Below are 17,852 nucleotides of genomic sequence, written 5' to 3' on the forward strand. Positions count from 1 at the left end.
AGAATAGTTCACTCAATGCTCACCAAAAGGCTCTATGATTTTGAATGTCAAATTACCTCTATTATTTATAGAAGTTAGTTGGGATGCTTTTCTATGTTTCTTTGCCATGTAGGATTGTTTTGTTCTCATATTTTTACTCTTTATACTTTTTGGGATGCTCTTCTATGTTTCTTAGCCATGTGAGATTGTTTTGAAAAAAAAAATTAAACCAAACAATATCATTTTGTTATGATTTTTTAGCCCCAAATTTATTTTTTAATTATAGTTATATAATTATATTTATTATTTAATATGTTTTACCTTAATTATTATGTTGTAGTTAATTTGAATCATTTTGTTTCACTTGATTTTATGGTTTTTAACTAATATATGTTATGAGTTGTTTTGAATATGACTTGTGATATAAAAAATTATTTTTTATTAAATATTTTTGGTATTTTTATTTAATTTTTTAAATAATTATGACGTCATCCGGTTCTTCCGACCAGTCGGACCAGTTCGACCGGTTGAACCAGTGAACCAGTAGCATGGCCGGTTCGCTAACCGGTCCGGTTCTGAAAACCATGGTGGAGCGTACTTCTAAATTCGTTATGGATAAAATACTTCAATAGACACTAAATTATGTTAAAATAAATTTTGGATCAATAAAGTTTTATAAATTATAAAATGATAATTAAACTTCTCAAGTGATTTGTATAAACCATCCTGTAATTCACCACTGTCAATCATCTTTTATGTTTGAATATCATGAAAAGCACAATGGTCGGGGAAGAAACCAACTTTACAATTTAAGGATTTGATAATAACACTAATAAATAAGAGGTTGACAAAAAGAATTAGGAACATGAAGTTAGGGATGAGCACAAGGCGGGATAGGGTGCAACACCCTTAACCCGTATCTGACCCGGATACTAATCCGACGTGTCACATTTGACTTTTCAAAACATATGCAATTCACAATTAAGTACAAAATTAAAATTTTGTATCAAAATAAAACATCATAACCTCTTTAATAAGATAATCATTTAACATACATATGTACATAAAAGTTTTAATAATTTACATAAATACCAAAATGTAGGAGTTTACAAAATCAATCAGAGCATTTGCAAATTAAACGCTTAATACATGCCAACATTTACAAAATTAAAAACACCTACATTTAACTTGTCCTGTTCTGATCTTCAAGTAATATGCTATCCTCGATAACTCAGTCTTCTACTCTCTTCAAACCTACGCGTGAGAAAATCACACGCTAAGTCGATGACTTAGTGAGACAAATACTAAGAGTCCTAACTTAATAAATAAAATCTTATTTGTTTTATTCAAAATGTTTTACAAAGAGCTTTCATTATTCGAAGTGTTTCTTATTCACATAGTTTCTCTCTCATGGAGTCTGTTCACATTCACTTGTTCACAATTCACATATCCATAGTCATATAATCATAAAACATAGCTTGTATAATATAACTTGAATAAAACCTTGAAAGATAACATACATAAATTATAACGTTTTCGATCGAGAACATTGAGGTTGGCTTATCGTAAACCTTCCTCAATTCTGTTGCAAAACCGAGAAGTTGCACTCACCTTTGCCTCACGAAAGTCTAATCCAAATCTTTAACCCTTTAGAATCGATAATTAATATGCCAAGCTAACCGGAATTCGATTACGTTCAATCACTACACAAAACAATCGAAAATCAATATCGATCTTCAACTCAATTATATCGAATCATAATAACTTGGGATGCAAGAAGCCCTACATTTTCATTTCATGTTTAACAGTATCGATACTACCCTAACAGTACCGATACTTTCCTTCAAGGGTATCGATACCTCCTCATGGTACCGATACCGATATAACATTCGATGTTTCAAAGGTATCGATACCTCCTCAAGGTACCAATATCAATCTGGCATTTGATTTTTTAAGGGTATCGATATCATCCTTCAGGTATCGATACTACCCTTACAGAATCGATACCTCTTCAACAGGTATCGATACTACCCTTAATAATTTCACAGATTTTTCCCTTGAAGTATCGGTACTGTTCTAACGGTACCGATACTCCAAGCCCATAATTGCCATTTTTACTTCAAAAATCACCCAAAAATCCTCTCAAATCTATTATATCATCATTCCTTAAGCCTTTAAACTAAACTTTTTTCATTCAAACCAACTTACCATCAATTACTACTCTTAAACATACCAAATTCTTGCTAAAACACTTACATTTAAGAATCATGCCATGTTTTCAACTAAGCTCTTAATCAATTCTAATACTCCTAACCCTTTAATTAACTCATTGACAAGTCAAATATCTCATTAAAACTTCAAAAATTACTTCATATCAAAATTTCATTTCAAAACCCATTTTACAAAATCCTTTCAAATTCACTTATCTCTTTATTTTAATCCTATATAAGTTTCCCTTAAGCTTATATAAACCCCAACTTCCAAATCCAACCCAAAGATTAAAGAAACCATCAAATTTGCAAAAGCTTACCTTTGCCAATGAGATCCACAGTAAGAAGAAGAAGAGAAAGAAAGAGTTCCAATACTTCTCTCTTTTTACCACATACTTATCCAAATAATAAAGCAAATAAAATATCCTTCCCCTGCAAATTACCATTTTTCCCTTGTTAACAATCCATATTTGCTATAGCACCCAACACAAAAAAAAAAATCTTCCATAAATCCTTGAATTTATCAAATTATTCTAATTCAACCACTGAGTTTAAAAGTTCTTACATTTTAGTCATTGACCCGACGATTGGGATGTTACACAAGGCGGAGTGGGTTTTTTGCCACCCCGACCCCGATATGAAATCATATATCTAAACCTCAATCTCATCCCATCCTGAAAAATTTTAGGTTTTTTCCCGCCCCAAATTTTAGACTAAAAACTCCAACTCCAACCCAACCAGATCCGAATATATTAATATTTTTAAAATAATTAAAATAATATATTTTATAATATACATATAATTATTTATTATATTTTAAATGTTTGAATTAATATATTTTATAATATTTTTTTTTATATTTTTAATAATTAAATAATATATTTTAATAATATAAATATAAATTCTTAATATATATATATATATATATTATATATATATATATATTAATCAGGTCAGGCAGAGTTAGTGAGTTTTCACCTAAAATTCGACCCCGATCCATCCTAAAATTTTATATCATATAATCTGCCCCACACTGTTCCGAGCCCCAAAATTAAAAAGAAAAATCAACATTATAAATGTCACACCCACAACCCATATCCGATCCGGATACAAATCCGATGTGTCACATTGACTTTTCAAAACGTTTACTTTTACAAAATTTCATAAAATTTAAAACTTTATTAAAAGTACAGTACAATAATTTACATAAGTTCTATAAAAATATTTACAAAATCGATCAGAGCATTTATAACCCTAAATTATAATTCACATGCCAACATGGTTACTATAACAAAAAGACATACTGTTGTAAATCACTTTTGATCTGATCACTTTAAAAGATATGATGCCTCTCTAGAGACCTTAACTCTGGTCTTCCTGTTTCTTGGTACCTACGTGTAAATCACTTACACGCTAAGTCATAGACTTAGTGAGGAATAATAAAATATGTAACAATGAATTCATGAAATATGCATTCTTACCAATTGATCATGTCATGCACATATGAAACTTATCTGTCTATGCGAGTTTCACTTCAATTTATCTTTGAATTGCCCATGTACATTATTGAGAACAGCTGGTGCATATCCAGAAATATTCGGTTCATTAGATCTATGAAAACAACTGGTGCATTTGTAACTGTGAAAGGCCTCACAATAAACTCGTAGTGGCCATACCTCGTTTTAAATGTGATATTTGGAATATCTTTCTCCTGAACTTTCAACTGATGATATCCATATAACAAGTCAATCTTAGAGAAGACTGAAGCTCCTTTTATCTGATCAAATAAGTCGTCAATTCGAGGGAGGGGATACTTATTCTTGATGGTCACTTTATTGAGCTGTTTATAATCAATGTAGAGACGCATTGAACCATCCTTTTTCTTAACAAATAGAACTGGAGCTCCCCAAGGTGATACACTTGGTCTAATAAACCCTTTGTCCATTAGTTCTTGCAATTGAATTTTTAATTCCTGCAATTCTTTGGGGGGCCATTCTGTATGGTGCTATTGCGATGGGCACTGTTCTCGGCATTATCTCAATATGAAATTCCACCTCTCTGTCCGGAGGTAAACCCGACAATTATGCAGGAAATACATCTGAGAATTCTCTGACTATGGGAATTTCTTCAATCATTTTCTCATTGGTTCTAACATCCAACACATTGGCAATGAACCCTTGACATCCCTGTAATAATAACTTCTTTACGGACATCACTGATATTACATTCGTCAATGGATTCCATCCTTCACTAAATATAATAACTTCTATACCTTCTGAACTTCTCAACGTTGCTCTTTTCAGTCTACAATCGATATTAGCGTAATAACGATATAATCAATCCATTCCAGTATCACTTCGAATTCGTCAAAAGGTAATTCCATCATATTACCAAGAAATTCAGTTCCCTGAATTCGTATGGGACACTCTCGACACACTCTATTTACCCGAGCATTGTGCCCTAACGGATTAGTCACTATCACATCATTGCTAGTAGCTTCTAACTGAATGTTTAATTCCCTCACTAACTTACTACTAATATAAGAATATGCAGAACCCGAATCAATCAGTATTACAATACTCTTACCATACAATTGAAAAATACCTACTATAATCTCCGAGTCATCTTGATCCTTATTGGTCTTGAGTTTATACACTCGAGCAGTGGAGCGTATCTCTTGTTGAGCAGAAGACTCTAACTGACTTCTTCCTCTACCTCTACCCCTTCCTCTCTGAGTCATAGAAGTAGATATTTCCAGTTGTGCATGTTCACCAGCTATCATTGGACAATCCCAGTTAAAATGTCCGGTGTCTCCACACTTGAAGCAAGCTTCAGAAATCATTCTACAAATTCCCGGATGATTTCTTCCACAATGTAGACATGGTCTAGTTTGGCTCTGGTTAGATCTCCTAATTCCATATCCCACAAACTGAGTTTATCTGCCTCTCATCGGATTGAATCCCCTAGCAGTTGATGCAATTGATTCTGATCTCATATGGGGTCGAGAACCAACATCTCTTCCCCTTTTTGATGGTGCAGCACTTGATGATGCACCCATTCTTTTTGATGCCTGAGCTCTGGGATCTCCAAGCCTTTCGTTCTGAGCTCTTTCCAGTGCTTTGGCACAGTTAACTACCTCTTGAAACGAGGACAAGTTCAACACAATTAGCATTTCTTTCAATCTTGGATGCAAACCTTCCACGAACCATTCACAAGTATCTTTCTCTGTAGGAATAAGTTCTGCAGCAAAGCGACTAAGCTTGTTGAATTCACACTCATATCCATACACTGTGCAATTTTATTGCTTCATATTCATAAACTCTTGCTTCATCTGTCGAATAAACGGATCTCCTATATACTTATGCTAGAATTCTTCTAAAAACAAGGACCAAGTTACCTGATCACTAGTCATTCTCAGTGTAATATTGGTCCACCAAATTCTCGTTTGCCCTCGGAGCAATGAGACCACTCCATCTAACTTCTCCACATCAGAACAGTGGAGTCCATCTAACATGATCTTCATATCATTGAGCCAAAGGTCCACAACAACATGACCTTCTTCGGCTTCACTTCTAAACTCCAATGCTCCTAAACCCTTCAACTCCTTCGCAACATTCATTCTCGGAGTTGAAGTAACAGGAGGTTGGAAACGTGTCAGGACAATATCTAACGTCTTGAAGAAAATATCTTGATCACTTACAGGCATTCCAGAAGGTGTATGTTCTTCACCTTGCCTGGCCAGGGCAGGTGAATTACTACTCTCAGCAGGCCTATCGTCTCCCGCTTCACTTCGAGAACTATCATGTATGGACATATATTAAGATATAATCATATAACTCTATTAGCAAAGCAGCATACTTATTACTCTTATCAGATCAGAAGTTTCACTTTTAGGTTGGCATGTACACCTATAAAGACACTCTATACTTCGGTTTATGCCTAGAATCGACTAAATCGTAGCTCTGATACCATTAAATGTCACACACCAACCCGTATCCGATCCAGATACAAATCCAAGGTATCACATTGAATTTTCAAAACGTTTACTTTTACAAAATTTCATAAAATTTAAAACTTTATTAAAAGTACAGTACAATAATTTACATAAGTTCTATAAAAATATTTACAAAATCGATCAGAGCATTTATAACCCTAAATTATAATTCACATGCCAACATGGTTACTATAACAAAAAGACATACTGTTGTAAATCACTTTTGATCTGATCACTTTAAAAGATATGATGCCTCTCTAGACCTTAACTCTGGTCTTCCTGTTTCTTGGTACCTACGTGTAAATCACTTACACGCTAAGTCATAGACTTAGTGAGGCATAATAAAATATGTAACAATGAATTCATGAAATATGCATTCTTACCAATTGATCATGTCATGCACATATGAAACTTATCTGTCTATGCGAATTTCACTTCAATTTATCTTTGAATTGCCCATGTACATTATTGAGAACAGCTGGTGCATATCCAGAAATATTCGGTTCATTAGATCTATGAAAACAACTGGTGCATTTGTAACTGTGAAAGGCCTCACAATAAACTCGTAGTGGCCATACCTCGTTTTAAATGTGATATTTGGAATATCTTTCTCCTGAACTTTCAACTGATGATATCCATATAACAAGTCAATCTTAGAGAAGACTGAAGCTCCTTTTATCTGATCAAATAAGTCGTCAATTCGAGGGAGGGGATACTTATTCTTGATGGTCACTTTATTGAGCTGTTTATAATCAATGTAGAGACGCATTGAACCATCATTTTTCTTAACAAATAGAACTGGAGCTCCCCAAGGTGATACACTTGGTCTAATAAACCCTTTGTCCATTAGTTCTTGCAATTGAATTTTTAATTCCTGCAATTCTTTGGGGGGCCATTCTGTATGGTGCTATTGCGATGGGCACTGTTCTCGGCATTATCTCAATATGAAATTCCACCTCTCTGTCCGGAGGTAAACCCGACAATTATGCAGGAAATACATCTGAGAATTCTCTGACTATGGGAATTTCTTCAATCATTTTCTCATTGGTTCTAACATCCAACACATTGGCAATGAACCCTTGACATCCCTGTAATAATAACTTCTTTACGGACATCACTGATATTACATTCGTCAATGGATTCCATCCTTCACTAAATATAATAACTTCTATACCTTCTGAACTTCTCAACGTTGCTCTTTTCAGTCTACAATCGATATTAGCGTAATAACGATATAATCAATCCATTCCAGTATCACTTCGAATTCGTCAAAAGGTAATTCCATCATATTACCAAGAAATTCAGTTCCCTGAATTCGTATGGGACACTCTCGACACACTCTATTTACCCGAGCATTGTGCCCTAACGGATTAGTCACTATCACATCATTGCTAGTAGCTTCTAACTGAATGTTTAATTCCCTCACTAACTTACTACTAATATAAGAATATGCAGAACCCGAATCAATCAGTATTACAATACTCTTACCATACAATTGAAAAATACCTACTATAATCTCCGAGTCATCTTGATCCTTATTGGTCTTGAGTTTATACACTCGAGCAGTGGAGCGTATCTCTTGTTGAGCAGAAGACTCTAACTGACTTCTTCCTCTACCTCTACCCCTTCCTCTCTGAGTCATAGAAGTAGATATTTCCAGTTGTGCATGTTCACCAGCTATCATTGGACAATCCCAGTTAAAATGTCCGGTGTCTCCACACTTGAAGCAAGCTTCAGAAATCATTCTACAAATTCCCGGATGATTTCTTCCACAATGTAGACATGGTCTAGTTTGGCTCTGGTTAGATCTCCTAATTCCATATCCCACAAACTGAGTTTATCTGCCTCTCATCGGATTGAATCCCCTAGCAGTTGATGCAATTGATTCTGATCTCATATGGGGTCGAGAACCAACATCTCTTCCCCTTTTTGATGGTGCAGCACTTGATGATGCACCCATTCTTTTTGATGCCTGAGCTCTGGGATCTCCAAGCCTTTCGTTCTGAGCTCTTTCCAGTGCTTTGGCACAGTTAACTACCTCTTGAAACGAGGACAAGTTCAACACAATTAGCATTTCTTTCAATCTTGGATGCAAACCTTCCACGAACCATTCACAAGTATCTTTCTCTGTAGGAATAAGTTCTGCAGCAAAGCGACTAAGCTTGTTGAATTCACACTCATATCCATACACTGTGCAATTTTATTGCTTCATATTCATAAACTCTTGCTTCATCTGTCGAATAAACGGATCTCCTATATACTTATGCTAGAATTCTTCTAAAAACAAGGACCAAGTTACCTGATCACTAGTCATTCTCAGTGTAATATTGGTCCACCAAATTCTCGTTTGCCCTCGGAGCAATGAGACCACTTCATCTAACTTCTCCACATCAGAACAGTGGAGTCCATCTAACATGATCTTCATATCATTGAGCCAAAGGTCCACAACAACATGACCTTCTTCGGCTTCACTTCTAAACTCCAATGCTCCTAAACCCTTCAACTCCTTCGCAACATTCATTCTCGGAGTTGAAGTAACAGGAGGTTGGAAACGTGTCAGGACAATATCTAACGTCTTGAAGAAAATATCTTGATCACTTACAGGCATTCCAGAAGGTGTATGTTCTTCACCTTGCCTGGCCAGGGCAGGTGAATTACTACTCTCAGCAGGCCTATCGTCTCCCGCTTCACTTCGAGAACTATCATGTATGGACATATATTAAGATATAATCATATAACTCTATTAGCAAAGCAGCATACTTATTACTCTTATCAGATCAGAAGTTTCACTTTTAGGTTGGCATGTACACCTATAAAGACACTCTATACTTCGGTTTATGCCTAGAATCGACTAAATCGTAGCTCTGATACCATTAAATGTCACACACCAACCCGTATCCGATCCAGATACAAATTCAAGGTATCACATTGAATTTTCAAAACGTTTACTTTTACAAAATTTCATAAAATTTAAAACTTTATTAAAAGTACAGTATAATAATTTACATAAGTTCTATAAAAATATTTACAAAATCGATCAGAGCATTTATAACCTTAAACTGTAATTCAGATGCCAACATGGTTACTATAACAAAAGGACATACTGTTGTAAATCACTTCTGATCTGATCGCTTTAAAAGATATGTTGCCTCTCTAGACCTTAACTCTTGTCTTCCTGCTTCTTGGTACCTACGTGTAAATCACTTACACGCTAAGTCATAGACTTAGTGAGGCATAATAAAATATGTAACAATGAATTCATGAAATATGCATTCTTACCAATTGATCATGTCATGCACATATGAAACTTATCTGTCTATGCGAATTTCACTTCAATTTATCTTTGAATTGCCCATGTACATTATTGAGAACATGAGGTACGTGAGTACACTGAGGTTGTGCATGAATGTTGTCACCACAGTTCGAATAATTTCCCACTAGGGGCACTGAATATTTATCCCGAAGTACCACTATGTCCTGAATGACCACTTTGTCCCGAAGAACCACTATGTCCCGAAGGACCACTGATAATCCCTCGACTCTTGGCATGCCAATTATTCCTACAACTCTCATATTAAATAACATTAGCTTATATATGAATACATTTCTCATTTTCATATCTCTTTTATCACTTTTCATATAAACACATGATTCACTTCCCATGCACACATATGATCACTTTCATTGTTTCACATACCTAGATTGTTTCTCTTATAATTGCATTCATTCATATAATATTATATTAAAGCATAAATGAATGACATGAAATCACTATTACAATAATATATATATATATATATGCGTGTGTGTGCGTGTGTGTGTGTGTGTGTGTGCACATGAATATAAAATCATAAATTCTACTATAAAAGATAGACTTATCGCAAGTCGTATCTCTATACAATTCTATCTATATTATGCACTCACCTTAGCCTAGTTTGCTTTAAATCGATCTTAATTCTTCGATTGTTCTGGAACAGGATTACACTCTATATCTACATAATAATACATTGGTACATATCAATATTCTAATTGGTATACTCTAATATTTCATTTCTTAAACTAAAAGAAAGGCTTCTTTCATTTCTTATTTAAGGTATGTATCGGTACACTCTATAGTGTATCGGTATATCCCTTAACATGTGTATTGATACACTACCTATGTATCGGTACACAAATTACATTCGAAATTTCTCATTTCAAGGGGGTATCGATAGACTACCTGTGTATATATACACTTATTGCATTCGATGTTTTTTATTCAAGAGTGTATTGGTACCTGTTGAATGTGTACCGATACACTTTGCCCATAAATCACATTTTAAACACGAAAATTCTCTCTTTTCAGCTTCAACACTTTATGTTTCCTCTCCTTTCATGTTCTTAACTCATATACATATGCTTAAACCAATTTATACTCATTTATCACATATTAAACCTCAAAATTTCATCTTTCATATAGAAATCAATAATCATACCAAATTTTCAATATGTTCTAAATTCAATTCTATCACTTCATGTCTCTTAATTAAGTTGATAACACGTCAAATTTAGTTTCAAATTCAACTTATCAACTCTTTTCCAGAAATCATTTAGAAACCCCTTCTCTTTAATCTCTTATAACTTCTTCATCTTTTGATTTTAAGACAACCTAAGCTTTCCTTAAGCTTAAGTATCACATAAAGATCAAAACCCACTCTTAAAATCAATAAATAATAAACTAACCAGAAAACTCACATTTGCTCTGGCTCTCTCGTATGAAGAAGAAAAAAGAAGAAAACTCTAGAGAAATCTCTCATTTTTCCTCTTCTCCATGTGGTTCCCTTATCTTATAAGGGAAAATAAAAATCTTTTTTGTTAAATGACCATTTTACCCTTTAATTCATTTGATAATTACTAAACATCCTTCATAAAATATTCCAAAATAAGTCATTGAAATATTCAATTATTCTACTTTAATCACCAAATCCTAAAGTTTTACAATTTGGTCACTAACCCGTAGTTTGGGATGTTACAATAAAATCAGGTCATGTCGAGACCCGTCAAATTTAAGTATTTTGACCATCCCTGCTTGAAGTACATATGATTATGCGATATTAGAACTATTTACACAGTCTTATTTATATAGGAAGGTAAAATGCCCATCAATAATGCATACACTATTTTTTGTTTTAATTGGAGGGTAATTAAATATGGTCTTAGAGGATAATTTTAGGGGTGAGTAAAATTCAATTTGATTTATTTCAAAAAAGTTTATTTTTTATTTTACTCAATTTGACTCGATTTGTAATTCCATAAATTTTACTCAGTTCGAAAATTTTAAATTTAAATTAAATTAAAAAATAGGACTCGAATTCCTTGAATTGTTAGTAATTAATTGGTTGTATAGGAAAAAGGAGGTTCCTTTTATGTACTAATGAAGACCAATAAAATAATTGGGCACTCTTTTTCTCTTTTGTTGTCTTGATCGATTTTCGGCTCGATCGAATTATGAGGAGATTTTTACGAGACTTGCATTTCTTTTGAAAAATATCATCTATATAAACTTAATCACCATTCATCGTTATTCATAAATATAATTTATACCAACTGATCTCGTTTTGTGCAGAATGCGATATCCTTTAATAGAAGGTGTCTTTCCACGTCAGACGGATCTTGCGAACGTGAGATTCTTAAACGCTTTTTACAAAACGTGAGGTATTCTACATGAGTCATTTGGGGATGTTTTTTTCAAATAATTATGGATGTTATTATTTTTCTGATAAATTAATTAATAAAAAAGTTTTTCTAATGAAAAGGCCAACATATCTTCAATTCTGACTTCTGACCAAGTTGACCACGTAGAACGCGTGAATCTTGCCCTCGAGGCTGCTTGCAATGCCATTGTCCAAATTGTAAAACACTAATAAACTAGCAGACCCTCCTTGAAAACCTATTGCCCCATTGCAAGCATCCATAATCAACAAATCTTCAGATTTGATTGATGAAACGATCAAAATAGCAAAATGAGCAGACGGGGGTAGTATTAGTAATGGAATTGGATCAAACCCAAGAGACGGAACCTATGATTGTGTCGACTTGCTTCTCCCTGGAAAGTGGAAACCAACAGAAAACTCATTACCAACATTGCAAGTGTTGCCAATAAGCCTGTCATTTAATCTTAAAAAGAGAACGAGCATCATATTTGTGGAACCCAGAACATTTCTTGAAGAAATAAACATAAGTTTAGATTTATTGACTAAAACAAATGAAAATAATTTTGGGATCCAACGACCATGGTAACAATAGTTAATGATGACGGAGAAACGAGGATTGACAATAAGATTCAAAATTGTTATTTTATTTGAAATATAAAAATCCTAATATTTTATTTAAAATTTATAAATCAAATTAAAAATTAATCTCATTTCTTTTAAGACATCACATTATTAAACTAATAATATTTAAGTCATAGGATTAGCACATTATTTTTTGAAATTGATGATGAAAAATGGGGTAAAATATGGTCTTCCCGTTACAGAGCTATATTTTTATTAAGTATCTTGATTATTAAAATTTATAAAATGACTTTTTAATTATAAGATGATGTTTTGTTGAGTCTCATGACTATTAAAAATTACAAAATGATCTTTTGACTATTTATATGTTCTAAATTCATCATTTTTCATTAAAAAATTGGCAATCGTCTAAATTGTATGTTAACTTATTGATCGATATATGATTAAATTTGATTCCAGAATTGTTTGAGTTGTATTTTTTAGATTGACTTTCCATTTACATCATGTCATTGAGCCATTAATTGAGACATTATGTCATTGAGTCAATGTTTGAAAACAACGATGGTGCCAATATACATTATTAAAAAAATAATTTGATCATATCTAGCCAAATTACTATTTTATAATTTTTAATAGGTAGATACTCAATAAAATAACTTCTTATAGTTAAAAAATTATTTTATCACTTTTAATAATTTGAAGATTTAATAAAATAATATTTATAATTGGATGAGTATTTGTGTGTTTTATATCTAAAAATATAAAATAAAGTTGACCATTTCGATAATTTATCGTAATATCTTTTTAAAATAATAATAAATGACCGACTTATTAGGAAATTTATTGGAAACTTTAAAAATTATCTTCTTTATTCAAGTTCCACGATGATTCTATTTCTTCGTAAACAAGAAATAATCTCGTTGTCGTTTGCTTCGCCAATCGGACGGACAGGATTAAAAAGCAGCAAATTGAATGCACTATAAAAAAAAGTCGTATATCAAGTCCATCTTCAATTTCAAACGAAACCGACTTACAAATAATGCCCATAATATCACAGATCATATCTAACTGATTTTTGATTGATTGATGATCAAACACCAAAGCTGCTCTCTACCTCATCTCCACACCAACCGCTAAGCAAACCACTAATCATTTTTCTTTCCCCTCTCTTCTTCCTCGCCCTTTTACAGCTGAAATCCTCTTAACCCGTTATATCCACCCAATCTCCCGGCGATAGTTTGTTTCACGCGCCATCACCGACTTCAGTATGGTCGTGAACGGTTTGCCAATGAAAAGGATGAAGAGAAGAGTCACAGCTGACCTCTACGACTTCCTCACATTCCCTTCCTCTTCCAGCTCCGCCTCCGGATCTGGCGTCGCCACGCCGTTTCGTTACAACATCAGGTCTTTTCTGTCGAAGCACGCTCTGATGCCTGCTCTATCGTCCCTTTCCCCTCATGTAATGACCTGGCAGATCGTATTTAGAGTCGGTGACGCGACTGACAGCCCCGATCCCTCTTCATCCGTGGTCTGTCTAGATTTGGTGGAGGAGGACGTCGCTAGATCTAGATCCATCTATTGTGACCAGTGCCGAGTCGTTGGTAAGTGGACTCGGGCCGAGTCAATGATCGATTCTGTCTTAAGCACATCTCTAGGCTCTTGATCCGTCATTAAAATTTTCTCCGCTGCCTCGCCAGTTGCAGATAGCTTAGATTACGGGGAAATATATTGCCTAAATAAATTATGCTTAATTTTTTATCAGAAAATGATGCTTAATAGTAATACTAAAAATGTAATTTGGAAAATTAACAAGCATACAGACAATGGACATAATAATAGTAATAATAATGGTGTTTGGTGAGTTAATTGTTTGGGAGTTGCGAATATCTCGGGAGAAATAATTAATGAATTAATAATATTTTAATACTATAAATGTTGTGGATGGGAGGCACGTTCTTGAGTGAGTGCTTCGATGTTGACTGCACACCAGCAAGCCTCCCAAACAGCTGGCGTAGCATCTTATGCATTGTTATTTTACCATTATACCCATCTCATTTATTCTTATTTATCTCATTGCTTCCTTACCCAAATTTCCTTTCCCAGCTCATCATCCACGTATTTTTTTTAATATTTTTATTTTATAGACATTTTTTTAGTAGAAGTCCCTTATCCAATTGCTTGTTGACACGTCATGTCTAAATGAAAGGGTTTTTTGTTTCTATGTTTATTAAGGGTGGAGCGGCCATCCAGTATGTTCAAAACGCTACCACTTCATCATAAAGGCTGATGGTAACTCAATTGGTGGCTACCACAAACCATGCGTGTGTTGCGGAGATATCCTGCTTTTGTCAGAATTAAGGTCTTCTAACTTGTTGCTTTCTCCTTACATTTACTTATTTTTCTCAACCAAATGTTGTCTTCCTATGCCAATCGATATACGTATGCATGTGTTATGAACTATGGTGATTGGTGCGTAACATGCATCCTCATTCTTCTTCTTTTTATTCAGGTGTAAGTCATGCAACCATGTGACAACTACAGATGATGTTGAGGAATGGGTGTATAACCAATTGGAGGACACAACCCATCTTTTACATGGTGTAATCCATTCTAATGGTTATGGGCACCTTCTTAGGATCAATGGCAGGGAAGGGGGTTCAAGGGTTCTCTCAGGGTATCATATCATGGATTTCTGGGACCGACTATGTAAAACCCTTGCTGTCAGGTTAGATATTAAGTGCTTGTTTCCTTTCAAATTTGATCGTATATGTCCTAGAACAACCACTCTCCTTCTCTTGTAAATATTTCATGTTGCCTTTTTCTTGCAAAAAAAGAAAATGGTTGAGCATATCATTTGCTGCTGATGATTTTCTGTATAGCCTGTCCAATTTAGGGGCTTTGCAGTGGAATTTCTTAGATAATATTATGATCAGTGCATTTTTGTTCTGTATTCTTGTCCAATGCAGTTGATCCATTTGTATATATTACTTAGATGCATTTACCTGTATGGTTAAATTTAGGCATGTTATTGAGTTATTTGTCTTACTGTTTTGCATTACGCACGGACAGGAAGGTAAGTGTGATGGATGTGTCCAAAAAGTATGGCTTGGAGTACCGACTACTTCATGCCATTACCGAAGGCCGTTCATGGTATAGGAATTGGGGTTATGAATTTGGAGCTGGTAGTTTTGCCCTGACAGTTGATGAATATAAATCGGCTGTCGAAACTCTTTCTAGGCTTCCACTATCCATATTTCTGCTGCAAGGATTGAAACCCTGCACCCGACTACAAGACATTATCTCATTTTACCAGTCTTTATCAAGGAGCAAGCTTGTAAATATAAAGGACCTCTTTTGTTTTCTGATGAGGTTGATCCATGATGCTTGTAAGTCTACCTCTAGGGTCGGGGATGCTACCGTCAAGAGACAACGTACTTCTTCAGAGGTTTTACCATGGAGTAGAGCTGATGTTGCACGGGTTGAAGAGGCCATGTTTAGAGTGCTTCGGGCCGTATCTGGTTCCAACTGGGTAAGTTCACGTGCTCTTAGGGGAGCCGTCTGCAGAGTGGCTCCTCCGGCGCTCCTTGATAATTGCCTCATGGAATTTCGTGGGAAAGTGGTAGGAGGAATGGTTGTTAATGCGAGATGCAATCCTGATTCAGGCTTGCTCGAGTATAGGTGTGTGGTTTGGTCTCTTTAAATGCATCGGATTTTCAATCTCTCAACAATTTTCTAATTATTGGATTAGTATATTACCTTCTCTACTATTTTTCCGAAATCAGTTGTAGTATGATCTCTTATAGTACAAACTCTAATATATTGTTTTCATCTGTTACAGGCTTGAGCCTCAAAGTGTTTCCATAAGCACCAGTGGGAATGATGCTTGTGTTCCAAACTGTCCTCCATCCGAGGCAATTCTTAAGCAGGATCTTAAATTCTTGTATGAATCCCTACTCCATCCTCAAACCATGTCGATCTTCCCTGCAGATGAAATAAGAAATCTTGCCATCAGCTCAGCTCAGACGCTCCTCGACTGCAAGACCTCAAGACCGAAGCTTCGAAGGCTTTCCAGGAAGTATATTTGGCATTCAGAAGATTCCAAGCTGAAGAGTTAGTTGGCTTTGGTGGTGTAGAAGATTCCACCCAGATCAAGCTCTTGATAGGGTCAACGGGATCGGTTCGACTTCGAGGGAGGTGTCCGGGGAAAATCGGGCTTAGTAAATACAGGTTGGAAAGGGGGATGGAAAGGTGGACAGTGGATTGCAAATGTGGAGCCAAGGATGATGATGGGGAAAGAATGTTGGCTTGTGATGTATGGGGGGTCTGGCAGCACACGAGATGTTCCGGAATTAACGATTTCGAGGCAGTGCCTGCCAAGTTCGTTTGCAACATATGCAGCAAAGAGTCGGCGCAGGCGACACCAACTTAGAGAGTGTAAGATGAGAATGGAAGCTTGGGAAATAGCGTGAGAGCTCCTTGTGAGTTCGTTGAAATGTGGGGTTGTGTTTCTAGCGTGTCTTCAAGGGAGGTTTCCAAGAAATAGCGTGAGAGCTCCTTGTGAGTTCGTTGAAATGTGGGGTTGTGTTTCTAGCGTGTCTTCAAGGGAGGTTTCCTCAACGTGTACATAAAAAGGAACTTGCCTAAAGTCATCAAGGCAGTTGTGTTGTTTCGTTGAACGTATTTTTGCTAAGTTAATTAATTTAAATGATAGGTATGACTCATAAATATACCAGTAAAGAGGACAAGGTTAATTATGTAATTATGTATAAGGTTTTTTTTATTATAAATAGAGATGTAACTTAAACTTATGATACATAGAATAAAACTTCTAGCGCCGCCTAGACACCGAGGTCGTAAGTACATTGTCGAATCTCGTTAAAATTCTCGTCTTTGTCCGATTCTTCAATATTAAAGTATGAAAAAAAAAGAAAAAGAAAAATGGATACAATACAAAGAAAGATGTTTCCCGTTGCGTCTTTTTTGACTACTTTCATTCTGGCTGCTTTGCCCTTTCCTTTCCTCCTACTGCATTGCTTTTATTTTGGGTGCAATAATTTATCTAAACGGTGAAGTAGTCGTTTTATTACCCCCAAAAAATTGAATTACATAAATGTAAGATTAATCAAGCTCTCCGAATGAAAATTTTCATCTTAGAAATATACATGTTCACTTTCATACCTCTTCGTCCAGCTTATGAGATGATGAACCATGACTGGAAGGTCTTGAATCCATTTCTTTTTTTGGATAATTTGATTTTATTACCCAAATAGCAGTGAACTGCTACAAAATACAATCAATGTTTGGATTTACAAAGGACATCATAAGAACAAAATGGCAATGAAGATAGAGTTAAATAATACCCCATTGATTACAAAGAGAAATATTAGCTGGATG

General features: G+C 35.0%; 1 pseudogene; it reads left to right on the forward strand.

The window, feature by feature from the left end:
* Positions 1-13,485: 13,485 nt before the first annotated feature.
* LOC120185669 lies at positions 13,486-17,166 on the forward strand (annotated as a pseudogene).
* Positions 17,167-17,852: the final 686 nt, after the last annotated feature.

Source organism: Hibiscus syriacus, unplaced genomic scaffold (assembly GCF_006381635.1).
Source record: "Hibiscus syriacus cultivar Baekdansim isolate YM2019G1 unplaced genomic scaffold, ASM638163v2 tig00113124_pilon, whole genome shotgun sequence".
Lineage (NCBI taxonomy): Eukaryota > Viridiplantae > Streptophyta > Magnoliopsida > Malvales > Malvaceae > Hibiscus > Hibiscus syriacus.